Source organism: Ursus americanus, chromosome 3 (assembly GCF_024610735.1).
Source record: "Ursus americanus isolate L20-20 chromosome 3, mUrsAme1.1.p, whole genome shotgun sequence".
Taxonomy (NCBI): Eukaryota; Metazoa; Chordata; class Mammalia; order Carnivora; family Ursidae; genus Ursus; species Ursus americanus.
Window position 1 is genome coordinate 67,940,010 of NC_142129.1, and position 14,133 is coordinate 67,954,142.

Consider the following 14,133-nt stretch of genomic DNA (forward strand, 5'->3'; position numbering starts at 1 on the left):
ATGCTAGAAGCCAAATAAATTGCACCTTCCTTGCTTAGAATGTATGTTAACTCATTTAAACATGTTATGTTTCAGGTGCTGCGCAGCTTATACGACAGTACTATCTGAGAACAACTGCCTACACAAAGACTAATATTACCACAATTTTAAGAATGTAATTTACCCAAGGTCTTAAAAAGCCAATCAACTAAAGTTTTGATGGGGCAAGAAATTTGAGTCCGAAATACTTAGGTTTACATTTGAGCTTTTCTATTTTTAGCAGGGTGGCAAGTCATATAATCTCTCTCCAGCCCCGTTTCCTTTTCTCGGAACTGGGGATACTTTTAACCTATATCACAGGACTGTTGAGGGGGTCATTCATTCACTCACCAAATGAGATATTTAATAAGCCTCTCCATGTGCCATGCACTTTGCTAGGCATGAGGGATACCACGAAGCACAAAGCAGAGAAAAGAGAAGCTAAATCCACAGACTCCCTAAACAAGCCTATTTTGATAAAGAAGTAGGATAATCAGCATGAGAGTGATTGAGGAGGCCACTTTAGGTGGGACGATCAGAGAAGGCCTCTCTGAGAAGCTGAGATTGGGAGGATGCAGACAAGCCAAGCCAAGCAAAGAGCCTGGAGGAAAAGCCAGCTGAGCAGAGGAAATATCAAGTCCAAGGGGCTAGAGGCTGACTCAGGGAGATGGCGCTCTACCAGCCCCCACGCAACATGCAGCACTTCCGCGTCTCGGCTAGCCTCCCCCCCCATCCCCACCTACTCACACTCTTGCAGTCCTTCTGCTTTGCACACAAACACTTCACTGGATGTGTGCTAACAGCTGTGATGAGTTTCAGTGGCAGCAAATCTAATGAGTAAAATAGCAACCAATAAGAGCCTTTGGGGGAAATTCATTGTTAGTGTTAATATAATCATTTAAGCCTAAGTGCCCGAGACATTTTCAAAGAGGAGAAAAAGAGTAATCTTGAATACAGTTACCTAGGAATATGTAATCTTGGAACAGGTCATCAATTCTAAAACATTCAAATAAAAAGGAGTCTGGCACTTGCCTCTTTACAATTTAATTAGTAGGTTAATTGTCTGTATTAACTTTCCACAAAAAGAAACATTCTAACAATAATATTCCTTTTAGTCAAAATTACGTTCAAGTTCAGTTACTGAATCTCAGAGAGTAGTAGCTGAGGCTGCTAAATTATCCAGTATGAGCTGAACAAATATCTTGCTTATGAAAGTTTTCAGCTTGATGCCCCTTGAGGTATTTGTATATTTTACATGTCTTGTTAACTTCACTGAAAAATTGCCTTGAGGAAAACAATCACAGACCATCCAAATAAAATCATCTTTAAGAGGAGCAGTAACAAAGCTCCATCACTATGCTCCATGCAACATTTTGATCAAGTACTCCTGTCAAGAGCTAGGAAATCGTCTCCCGATTCAACATACATAAAATTCAAATGTACGAAGACAAACGTGTATTCAGGACCAGAAATACCCCAAGTACTATCCTGGTTTACAAGTTAGAGCAGATTCTAAGTCATTGTCAAAGAAAAATGCTTCATCACCTTCGAGGCTGAAAACTCTGTGAACAGTGGACAAATCTGTAACCCATGTTATGACCCTTTGACAAAGATCTATAGGACACCACACTGAAGTATCCAAATGTTCATCATTAAATCATGACACTTTTATTAACCACAAATGACTGAGATGAGGTAAAATATGAAACAAAAAGCATTGCAATGGTAAGCTAATTCCTATTGTTTCAAATACAATAAAAATTAAAATTTTTCTTTTACAGTTACCCAGAAAACCATTGTTCAGAGATCTTGCCTGTATTCGGCTTGACCAGTGAAAAAAATAAAGCTGATAGCATCAAAACATTCATATATCTGATTGTTATCCCACCACTTAATATGAATATTATATATAGATAGACAGATATATAGATATATGGAGATAGATATATCTATCTCCATATGCCACTGAGGGGACACCTTTCAATGTATCCTGCTTAGTAAAGCTCTCAAAATGATCTTGTCATACCTTCTTTGCTCCACTTTTGAAAGTGAAAGCTTAACATCCTTTCTTTGCAATGTGGAAAATGATTCTGGATGTGAGGGGGGTGGGGAGAAACAGGGATAAAAGAATGATTTAGGTTTCCTATCATATAAGCCTTCCATTAATTCACTAATTATCTGTTCAGTTTTTCTGCAGCTCTCCTGAAACTATGTCTTCCTTCATCTTAAACAATTTTTTTGAATAGCTTAGAAACTACAATGTGGATTTTCTCACAGTGGATCCTTCAGGTTCCAAGTACTGATACCAGTGGAAACCTGTTTCTGCTCATTTCAGCTGTTCCTTGGCATTTGTCCAGAAGCCTAAAAAGAAACAGGCTTCCTTTCAGTTCCATCTATCACAGCCACAGAATTATATAATAACATGTCAAAATAATGACTCGGAGGCACTGTGAAATCCTGCAATGCCTTCCAAAGCTTCCAAAAAAGATGTAAGGTTTAGTTTTGTTTTTTTTTAACAAGTATATTTTGTAGACTCATAATACTTTAAAAATTGAAAATCAATATATGGCGGTATGGTTGAGCATAATATTAAAAGATAGTATCAGGACATTCTTCAACTATTAAAAAGAAAGTGGCATTTTCCACACTTGCTCATTCTTACTGGGATCATTTCAGCTTTGGAAAATGGTAAGAGACTGCTTGTGTTCAGAACAAAAGGATGACTGAATGACAATTTAAGTATCTATACAAACACAGCATTAACTGGCATGGAATTTCTCCTGTCAAAAGCTGAATCCCCTTTGCTGTTAAAGCTTTCAGATGCTTTCTAACACGTGATACAAAAATTTTTGCATTTTCTATTTTTAAAATAAAAATGTGTTAATTTTTTTTACAACCGAAGTCACACATAGAGAATTTCCTGACCGAACATTAAAATGATAATGTCTTTTCTGAATATACATGCTTACTGTATAGAGATTTTAGAAAACAGAAAAGTATGAAGGAGAAAATAAAAATCTATATGTTCACCTTCCGAAGATAACTGCTCTTAATATTCTGGTACATTTTGTTCGAAGTTTTTAAAGTTTTTGTTTTGAAAGAGTTTTAGACTTACAGAAAAGTTGCAAAAATAGCACAGAAGCTACCTTCTATGTTTCACACAGCTTCCCTTCATGTTAATACCTTGCTATGAACATGGTTAATAACCATGTACAATTACCAAAACTAAAAAATCAACAATACTGTTTGCTAAACTACAGACTGTATTCAAATTTTTCCAGTTTTCCTATTAATGTCCTTCTGTTCCAGGATCCTTGAGGAGGCCTTCCAAAATGGCAGGCTTTGAGACAGTAGTAAGACTGGGGTGTCTTTAAGGACTCTCGATTCTCTTGTCCCATAGTATGGACAATCTTTCATCCCACATGTGAAGAAGTTTGGACATCTGTGGCAACCGAGACTGCAAGGAGCCCAGGACTTTTTTGATGTCTGTGAACTCTCCTTCAAATCAAATGGTTCATTGATCCTCAAGAGTTAAATGAAAAGAATCTCAAATTTTCCTGCTCTTCTTTGGATTCCTGATACTCTTTAATTTTGGAGCCAAGTTTCCAGATTTGAAGTTGAAAAGACTGAAGAACATAGCCAGTTTACAGCTTCAAAAAAATAAGTAAAATGGAGAAGATAAGGCTGTCTTGAGGCAGTACAATCGAGAGTCTTCCCACTGAAATGTACAATTGCCTTTAAAAAATTGTTAAGGGCAGATGGGAGAAGAAGAAAAAAAGGTAAGGATGATGCCGTCTGCCCACTTTTTTTCCTAAGGCGAGTGTTGAAGATTTCTCAAGTAAAATAGGAATATTCAATTTTATCTCCATGCAGGGATTCTTATTTCAGTCCAGTAGGAAATGGTTTTCTACCCATGTGAAAACGCTCTTCTCAGCCAGAGATCAAAGATTGGAGCTCGGGTTGCGAGCAGGGGTGGGGAGGAAAGAGCACACACGCTGAATCAATCAGCCAGGATTTGAATCAGCTTTCCCTCAATTACCAGCTAAGTGACTTTTTAAAGAAGTCACTTAATCTCCCTGGCTCTCTGTTTTCCTACCTGTAAAGTAACACAGACCTCATGGGTTGTTATTAAGATCAAAGAAAACATTTGTGCCTGGTTCTAGGTTTTCTAGAAATGTTAATTGAACCAGAAAATAACCGGCTATATGTGGTTCAACATACTTTGCCTTTAAGGCAAAGCCAGTGATTGCACTGCATGCATATTGGTTTTGTTCCCTGGCTACTTGGCACTAAGGTGGACATTATAACTCAGGAGAAACAAAATTTGTCTCCGATGGATGGCAGCTCATGCTCTAGAGCTGACACTTTACAGCCAACCACATATGAACAGGAAGATACACTAATGTCTACAGCAGAATTATGGCCAAAGAGCGGATGTAGAGAGTGTCATTCTCTGGGTGGGGAAGAATACAACAATAGCCTGACGCCTCCGATAAATCTCTACTTAAAAAAAAAAAAACAAAAACAAAGTCTGAGCCGTGGGTGTTATATACAACTGATGAATCCCTGAACTCTACCTCGGAAACTAATAATACACTATATGTTCATTAACTGAAGTTAAATTTCAAACATGTGACAAACAATTTAAAAGTAAAATAAATAAAATTAAAAAAAACAAAGCCTCTTTGGGGAACTTACTCAAAAAATCTTACTTTTTTTTTTTTTTTAAGATTTTATTTATGGGGCGCCTGGGTGGCTCAGTCGTTAAACGTCTGCCTTCCCCTCAGGGCGTGACCCCGGCGTTCTGGGATCGGGCCCCACATCAGGCTCCTCCGCTGGGAGCCTGCTTCTTCCTCTCCCACTCCCCCTGCTTGTGTTCCCTCTCTCGCTGGCTGTGTCTCTCTCTGTCAAATAAACATAAAATCTTAAAAAACAATAAAAATAAAAATAAAAATCAAGATTTTATTTATCCATTTGACACAGAGAAAGACAGCCAGTGAGAGAGGGAACACAAGCAGGGGGAGTGGGAGAGGAAGAAGCAGGCTCCCAGCGGAGCAGGGAGCCCGATGAGGGGCTAGAGCCCAAGACCCTGGGATCAGGCCCTGAGCCAAAGGCAGACGCTTAACGAGCCACCCAGGCGCCCCCCCCCCCTTTTTTAAAATCACAATTGGACTTAAAAAAAAAAATTGCAGCTGCTGAAAAGAGCTGCAAAATATAAAAAAGAATTTTGTTTAATATAGCATTTTTTCTGCCCCTTTAAAAGTTAGCTGACTTCATGGAAACTTACTGTTTAATTAAAAATTTTCCTAGTTAAATCTCATTAGCAACACAACCATATCATTAATAAAATTTCCTATTTGTTGCGTTAACTAAAATAGTGTAACTATATAATTTATTATCCAGACTGAAATGCTTTGGGGAGGAAAAGTGGGCTTCATTAATAATTATGCTGGGACCTTAAAACATATTTAGAGATAGTTTTGGGAAAACGTGGACAGAGGGCTACTCTAACTTTCCAGAAAGGTCAACTCGCTTGATCACTAATGTCTAAAAGGACTGCACAAGTGTGCTACGACAGGAAGTGGGGCTGCTTAGAAACACACTGTGATTCTTTTTCTCCTCGAATTGGAAGATTCACATGGAATTTTCATTTTAGCATTAACTGTTATTCTAAGAAAAACTCTACAGCCTTAAACTGTCCCCAGATTGCAGAGCAGGAGTAGATTTCTCTTATTGATGGCCTACACTTTGATTTACTGTTTGCTAATGCATTAGAGACAGCATGGCAATTTTGTGATGATTAGATTTGAACCTCATCATTCGGCACCCTCCTCCCCTGGGAAGGGACACATTATTTTCAACAGATATGAGAACACATGGTTAAAAGACAAATGTAGGCGTTCAGATCATGTGTGAAGGGAAAGAGGAGTGCCTATGTATATATTATTGTTTTCTGATATTTCTGTTTAAATATTACAGTGTATACAGTTTATATTTGAGTCTGTTAGATTTATCAATTAGGTGGGACTTGTCTTGATATTGTGCAGTATTCCTTCTGTCAAATAATTTGCCTAATAACATAAATATCCTCAGTAATTGTTATTATATGTAACTCACAGTTATTTAAAATGCTCTGCTAATGGCCTCTCCCCTTTTCCAGGATTCAGGCAAGGCCTATTTATTCTCTCTCTGCCCTGTCTTTTTCAAGCTTCCTACGTTCACTTCGAAAATTCACCACTTAGCTCTACCTTCTAATTAGTTATATTACTGGAGACACTAAAAGATTTAAAGAAAAAAAGAAATGGTTGCATTTTAAAACCCCTGATTAATAAGTTTTTTGTCAAAAGCCAGATACTATCTAATATTTAACATGTTTATCCCAGATACTATATAATATTTAACATGTTGCACTTGTAAATTCCCTTTTCCCTTCTTTTTTATATGATTCATTCATTTTATAATCCAACAAATATTCTTGAACTATTTTCTATATGCTCAGCATGAGTATCAGGGGGAGATGACTAAGAAAATAAGACATGGGCCCTGTGTCACAGGGCTCACTACCTCATTTCTGTTCTTTAGAATAAGGTAACAGGGGTAAGGATTATGACTGTGTTTTATATGTGCTCAGGGTTCAGAAAAAAACAGTGTGCAAAATATGCAAATTCTAAGCTTCTTTTGAAGTCTAGCTATTTAAAAGGTCAAAAAAAGTGTTTTCCTCTCCAGAGCTAATAGAGATGGAGGGATATCTGCCAAGCAAAGAGGTTCAATTTGGCCATGTATTCATTAGCTTCTCCATATACTGCCACTCTATTTAGACAAGAGGAGCTACTTACCGAATGTTCTGTGGGCGGTCAGGCTGAATGAGTGCATTTCCCAAAGGAGAAATCCCATTTTTCACTGATATTTAATTATTTCTTTTATTTTTTTTTCTCCGTTAAACAAAGGTCTTGATAAATGGTCTTTGCAAAACCCACCCATTTACCTCCTTCATGAATGTTAGATTATATGAAATTTCAGTTCAGAGTAAAATATCTTTAATGCAAATGCTCTTGTATAACATCAATTTTGTATAAGAGATTGATTGTGAATTTAGATATTTCATTAACAAGGAACCAGTGACTGAGCGTGATTAGCAATTTATATTCTCTCTGTGAAGACAAAAAGACTTGCCAAAATTCATCAAATTAATAAATATTTGGGTAATTGCGACTTACCCAAGGTTGATTTAAAATACTATATATTAAATTTCCTGCAGTTCAATGTCGAAATTCAAAGCTAAACTCCAAGAAGCTGACTAGACATTTAAAAACAAACTGACATTTCCAAAATTATAAAGAGGCAAGGTCAAAAGAAACATATGAAATAAGCACATAAACAACTTAAATAACCCCAAAACTAAAATATAGAAAGATCGGTTGTATGAGATTTCAGATTACTGAAATCTCATTTCCCAAACTGACAGAAATGGGAAAATATATCCACGAAGATAGCATACCCTTAGGAGAGTGTCCTGATTGTTATGACTTGGGTTTTTTCTGCTTCCCAGACAAAAGCAGGTCATAAACGCATCTTTATCCAAGGGGCAAAGTGGCCCAGCATCTATGTCTCCGTCCTGGTCACTCATATCCATCAACATTACACCAGACAAATTTATAAGCTGACTTGTTATATTGACAGTTGGAGAGTGACTACCAAGTTACAGTAATTTGCAAGGGAGGGGGCATTCTTTAGTGGAGCTAGGACTTTCTCCAGGGAAGACGGAGCCTTCCTAAAGCTGTTCGATGTTGGAGTCCCTTGTTACCAAATAATCACACACTTCTCCTGTCTGAGTTCTGAACAAATTGAGAAGTGGGCTCGAGAGTCAGATAGTGATCAAACCATCTACTGAAATTTCATTAAACCTGGATTAGAGCATTCCCTTGGACCCAAGAACAAAAATATGCCTCTAATTCTTTCTCCTCTGCACTCCCAGCTATTCACCCAGTCAGGGGCAAAGACACTGGGCAGCAGGGCAGGCTTTCCTCTCATCAGGAAAGAGGGACATGTGAGGCTCCTAAAGTAAGCTGAAGAGAAGAAGAGAGGGACAGAGTGACAGAAAGATAAGTGACACATGAGCTGGGCATTTTGCACCCTAATTTTGCCTAACAGGAACCAGTGGTTAGATAAATCACCTTCTTAGAGAAAAGGAGCTGTTCCTACCTCATCCTTCACAGAGGGCTGAAGTCACTGGTGAATGGGTGGGGAAGAATGTGAGAAGGAAAGAATGAACTTTATAGAGGTTGAGGGAAAAAATGCAGATCCTCTAAACCAAATGCAATAAGAGACAAAATCCTCTTCAATAGGTTATACTTGCTCTGTGTGTGTGTGTGTGTGTGTGTGTGTGTGTGTGTATAACATATATATATATCTACTCTGACTACACACACACACACACTGAATTCTGGTAGAAAATCATATTTAACTTCTCATTATTACTTAAATGTTTTACATGTGTGTTTTCCTTCCCCGACTATAGATTATAAATATATAATTATATATAATGTATATAAATAAAACATAAATTTATGTGCGTGTGTGTGTGTGTGTGTGTGTGTGTGTGTGTGTGTGTATTCCAAAAGGAAGACAGTATAGTGCAGCAAAAGCATCTGGGCTTTAGGTTCCCAGAGACCTGGGTGCAAATTCCAGTTCTGCCATTTGCCAGGTGTGTGAACTTGGATGAGTTATTTAACTCTGCAGAGGCAAGATCTCCACCTCTATTAAATGGGCTAACTCCTAGTATTGTTATGGGGCATACAAACAATAATGCATATAAAACATCTACTAAATGTGTGTTAGTCATACTGACACTCGTATTTTTCCCCCACAGAAGGCATTCGTTATCTCTTTTGAATTCTATGCATTGTCAAAAGTGTTGAATGATTTAATGAATAGTAAGCTCCCTTGCCCTGCCTGGGAGCCGCTACTGAGTAGATACTACTTTTGTATGTATGGCTTTGGAATACTCGTATATTTTTAGAGTTCAAATATTCTAGTCTGGTCAATTAGAAATAATCTGCTTTTCCAATTAGATATCTTTTGTAAAACAATGCCACCACATTTGCAGTTAATTGTTTCTAAGAACAATTGAAGGCTTATTACAAGGGTACAAAGTTTCAGTTATACAAGATGAATATATTCAAGAGATCTAATGTATAGCCTGCTGACTATAGTTAACAATATTGTACTGTACACTTGAAATTTCCTAAGAGGATAGATCCTAAGTGCTCTCCTGGTAGCTATGGATACATTAGCTTCTTTGTGGTGGTCATTTCACAATGTGTATGTTTATCAAAACACAAAGCTGTACATATTCAATATATGAAATTTTTGTCCACTATAACTCAATAAAGCTAAAAAATTATTATTTGTTTAATTATGTTTACCAATATCTATAGATTTGATGAACCACCAAGAGAAGGATTATGCTAAACTTGAAGTGGAGATGGTGGGAGTAGTATGGAGGAAATAGATTATAACTAAACCGAAATGGATACAAATTGAATGTGTCCATTATTACGTTAAGAAAATAGAAAGATCAAACAAAATGCCATTTTACTGTCTCATGTAAAGCGGACAACTCTGTAGTAATATGTTCTGGTCAGTATGTGTCAAATGAGTTTCTCCCAGGAGTAAGTTTGGTTGTCCTTCATGGGCAAAGAAATTCTCAATGGAAATGCTCATTAGTAGCTTGGTTTTTCAAATACTCGTGGAATACTGTGATAATTTGCAGAGGTTTCACAAATAGAACTAAATATGTGATAAATTCTGTGGAATGAAATATATTAAACTAAAAAATGCAGCTCTTAATCATCTATGAATAACAGCATTTTTGGTCCTCTAGTGTGAGAGAATTCATTAGAGATTGTTAAAGATTTGTAAAGAAACAGAAATTTTGAGTTATGAGTAGACTTTTTTAAAAAAAGATTTATTTATGTATGTGACAGAGAGTGAGTGGAGAAAGAGAGAGTGTGTACCAGCAGGGGGAGAGGCCATGGGAGAGGGAGAGAGAGAGATTCCTCAAGCAGACTCGGTGCCCTAGCACAGAGCCCAACACAGGGCTGGATCTCAGGACCCTGAGATCATGACGAGCAGAAATCAAGAGTCAGATGCTCAACCAAGTCACCCAGGCGCCCCAAGTTATGAATAGACTTTCTAATGCAAAATTCCATTCAGCTTTTAAAAACAGATATAAAATCTAGTTTCAGTTTCTCCTAAATATATGATTTTCAAACAAACAAAACTTTTCTTGCCATCTGCCATTACTGCTATTACTACCGTTACTAATACTTTTGCACATACATGTTTTAAATGTAAACGAAACCACAGGAGGTTGAAAGTCAGTAGTATACGGAATGGAAAGAGTGACATTAAACTTGCACACTTGTCACTGCCCCCTAACTAGCTCTCCTTTTTACTTCCGCATCAGGTGCAAGGGGCAGAATACTTCTCTAGAAGACCTACTCTACCTTCCGTTTCACACTCAGAGAGCATAAATGAAATTAGGTACCTGTCTACATTTACTACCTCTGTCATTTTTCAGGCAAAGTTTTCTTTATGTTCAAGCAAACTTACAGCATTTTTCCAGGGTGAGTCCTGATTTGATTTATGAAATATATTGTTTTTTTTTTGAAATAGAGAAATTTTATGTATTGAACTACCTAAGGGACGCTAAGATATATTTATTCTTAATTACCTTAGAAAAATGGGGAATTAACATCAACAAACAAGATACAGAGCCAGTTTCCAGAGTGACCACCTTTTGGTGGCTCAGATTCATGTTTCTCGCCCTTCATTTAGCGGGGTGCAACCTGGCGGCCACGTTGGTATTGAAGCTGTCAATGACCAGAACTAAAGTCAACAAATAACCCCAAATAAACCAATTGGATTGTGCTAAAATTAGGGCAGCTCTCCTTTTCCCTCCCTTCCTCCTTCCTTCCCTCTTCCTCCCTCCCTCCTCACCTCCCCCCTACACACACACACACACACACACACACACACACTTTTTCTCTAGCTGGAACGTGATTCATGAAACAGTTTCCACCACTTAGATAGAAAAGCAGCAGGGAACACTGGCATGCAAGAGGGAGGGGGAACAAACAAAACAGCAGAATAGGGGGGAATTGTGGGAGAGACAGTCTGGAGTCCATTTTAGTTCTCGGTTTTAGTTCTTTTGTGTCTTTGGCATTCTTAGGACATTTCTGTTTAATGATTTTCTTTTCAGCTCAAGCTTTTTCAAGTTTCTTCCTCTCACTTGTAATTAAAACAGTCCCAACTAGTATAATCTCCCAGTCATACCCACTGGCACAAGATAACATGGATTGGTTGCCAGTATTTTGCTCATACTCAGAGACTGGTATACATAACAGCAGTTTCCCCAAAGAGCCCCAGATTATATCTCTGTGAGTAAATGAACAACACGGGGACTCTGTCGACAATTTGCTTTGTGCTTCAACTTTCTTAGGAGTCGCTATGGCAGTACTAGATCCTCTGGGCCTGCTCTGTTCTGCAGTCAACTCAGGCTTGGCTCATTTATCAAAACTGTCTGGTTTTCTGTTCCCTGCTTGGCCAAAGTTATTTTTGCTACTTTGGCTAGAGGAAGGTGGAAAGGAACTAATGGGCAGAAAATTAAGAAAAGTTGAAAAGTGTGAAGAATGAGAGATGCAAGGAAAACAAATGATAAAAGGGAAGGAATGCCAAAACTAGAGACAGTGGGCTTGGTCAGAAATAATGGAAAACAGGTGGACATAATAAGTAAGGGGAGTGAAATAAATAAGGGGAGAGACTAATGCAAAAGACCGCATCTAACAGAGAGATGGTAAATTGCATTTTCATTGTTCTTTCCTCTTCCAGTCCCACTGTTTCCTGATTTTCAGTGAAAAGATGATATTCCTTAGTGGCTCCTTAAACTCAGCAGGTATTCAAATCGTCTCTACCTTTCTTTACCGCCTGTATATATGGCCACCCTAGACTTTCTTTCTAGTCTGTGCTTCTCAACCCTGGTTGAACACCAGGATCATTTGGGAAATATTTAAAAATACTGATACCTGTATCAGTGCTCCACATCAGACCATATACATCGGAATCTCTGGAAATGTAACCCAGCATTGATACTTTAAAAAGCTGCCCAGTTGAATTGCAGACTGCTCACTTCCTACTTCCTATGATCAGAACCATATAATAAAATCTCTATTATTATTATTATTATTATTATTGTTATTGCTGCTGTTGTTGTTGTTGTTATGCCTCAAATTTCTTCAGCTATCATCACTCATACATCCCTTCTTCTCTGAGATCTTAGAGGAAAATTATCCCATATACTTTCCAAGACCATGCCTCTGTGTGTACTCCCCATTTCACCATCTACTCTTTGTTACACTAACTTGCTCTATTGTTACTTCTCTTTCTCATTTCAACTTCTATCTTTTCTGAACCTAAAAAAACTGCCTCAAACAGCTTCTCATTAAGGAATCTTCTCTTTACCTTACTACCTCAGTTCATTCTCTTCACCATCTTTCCAGACTCTTAAATCTTATTTTCATGTTTCAGTAAGGTTTCATGTTCAACTCTGGTGGCACTGTTCAAAGGCCACTGGTAACTCCCTGGTGCCTGGATCCCATGCCCTCCCTCAGTCCTCATTCGGCCCCAGCTGCCTACCCCATTTGAAGTGCTGGTTCTGTTAGTCCTCCGGACGCTCCGCTCTCTCTCTCTCTCGCATTTGGTTAACAGGTTCCATCTGCCTTCCTATATCAGTCCCTCAGAGTCTCACCCATCTTTAACCCTCGTTTCAAACTTTCCCCTATCCTTAAAGCTTTTATTTCATTGAATTCTTACATCATAGAATTATCCTCAACCACTGTTAACAGTAACCCCCCACCCTTTATAATTAATCATTTTTGGCATTTTTAAATGTTATTTTAGCAAAATGTATCTACTTTTTGCAATAAAACTTTAAAAATTTTTCATAAAGAAATACCAATAGGTCTAGTGGGAACTATTTGGATGGAGGAGTAAAGAAGGCATAAGGGTCAAAGTTGGTTTCCAGGTGTCTGGCTTGAGCAAAGGACCTTTGACGAGGAACATTTAAAGTAGTGAGAGACAAAAATTATTACATTTTAGAACGTGCTGTATGCAAGAGGCCTGTGGGCCTTTGGCACAGATTCATAAGCAAGACAAAGACATACATTTTTGTTGGAGTTGGGGCCATGGAAGTAAATCTGTTTCTCGCTAAAAGCATTTAAGTGAGAAGAGGTGAAGGACAGAAGCCTGAAGACACCAATATTTGAGAATCAAACAAAGGAAGAGATTCCAGCTTCCTATTTAGGTAAAACTCACAGAAGGGATAAAACCAAATACTTTGAAATTTTTGATACCAAATAGATATATTGCAACTTTCCTCATATTCATCTTGTACACAAAACAAGGTACTGTACCATAAAAGGAAATTAAATCAATCTAGCAGAAGCTCTGTCTTCATGAACTCACTCTAGTTTTTAATCACCCCCTCCCACGCTTCCACCACCACCAAGTCTTTGCTTGTGGCTCTGCCTGTGACACTTGAAGTTCTCTATGTCTTCTGTCAGAAGCTAGCATTTCCAAAGTATGTGGTCCTGTCTTTTAGTAAAGTCATTGTCCCTACAGATACCTGGGGATGTCTGAACCCCGAAGTACCTACTGAAATGTGGTTCCGTGTTTGCTAGAGAATTTTTAGACGCTAACAACTGCAGCAACTGCTACAGAAAAGCATGCAAGAAGACACCACATGGGGAATAAAATAACCCATCTGATCAAATATGATTGCATCTTCTTCATTTTAAAGCCTTCTCTGATATTTCATTACCATTCATCCTCCTTCTCCCCAATATTTTGGAACATCATGTGTTCTAAGTGCCTTTCCTCCTTATAACAACTCAATTATGATCATCTTAAATAAAAGCAGAAACCAAGGTTTAGAACAAATTGCCTGAGATCACGTAATTAATTATTAATGCAACGATCATCATCCCATGTAAATGTATCACAAGGGCTCCACCACCCCGACCACAGGAACATCCCCTCTTTTGCTCTACCACCAGA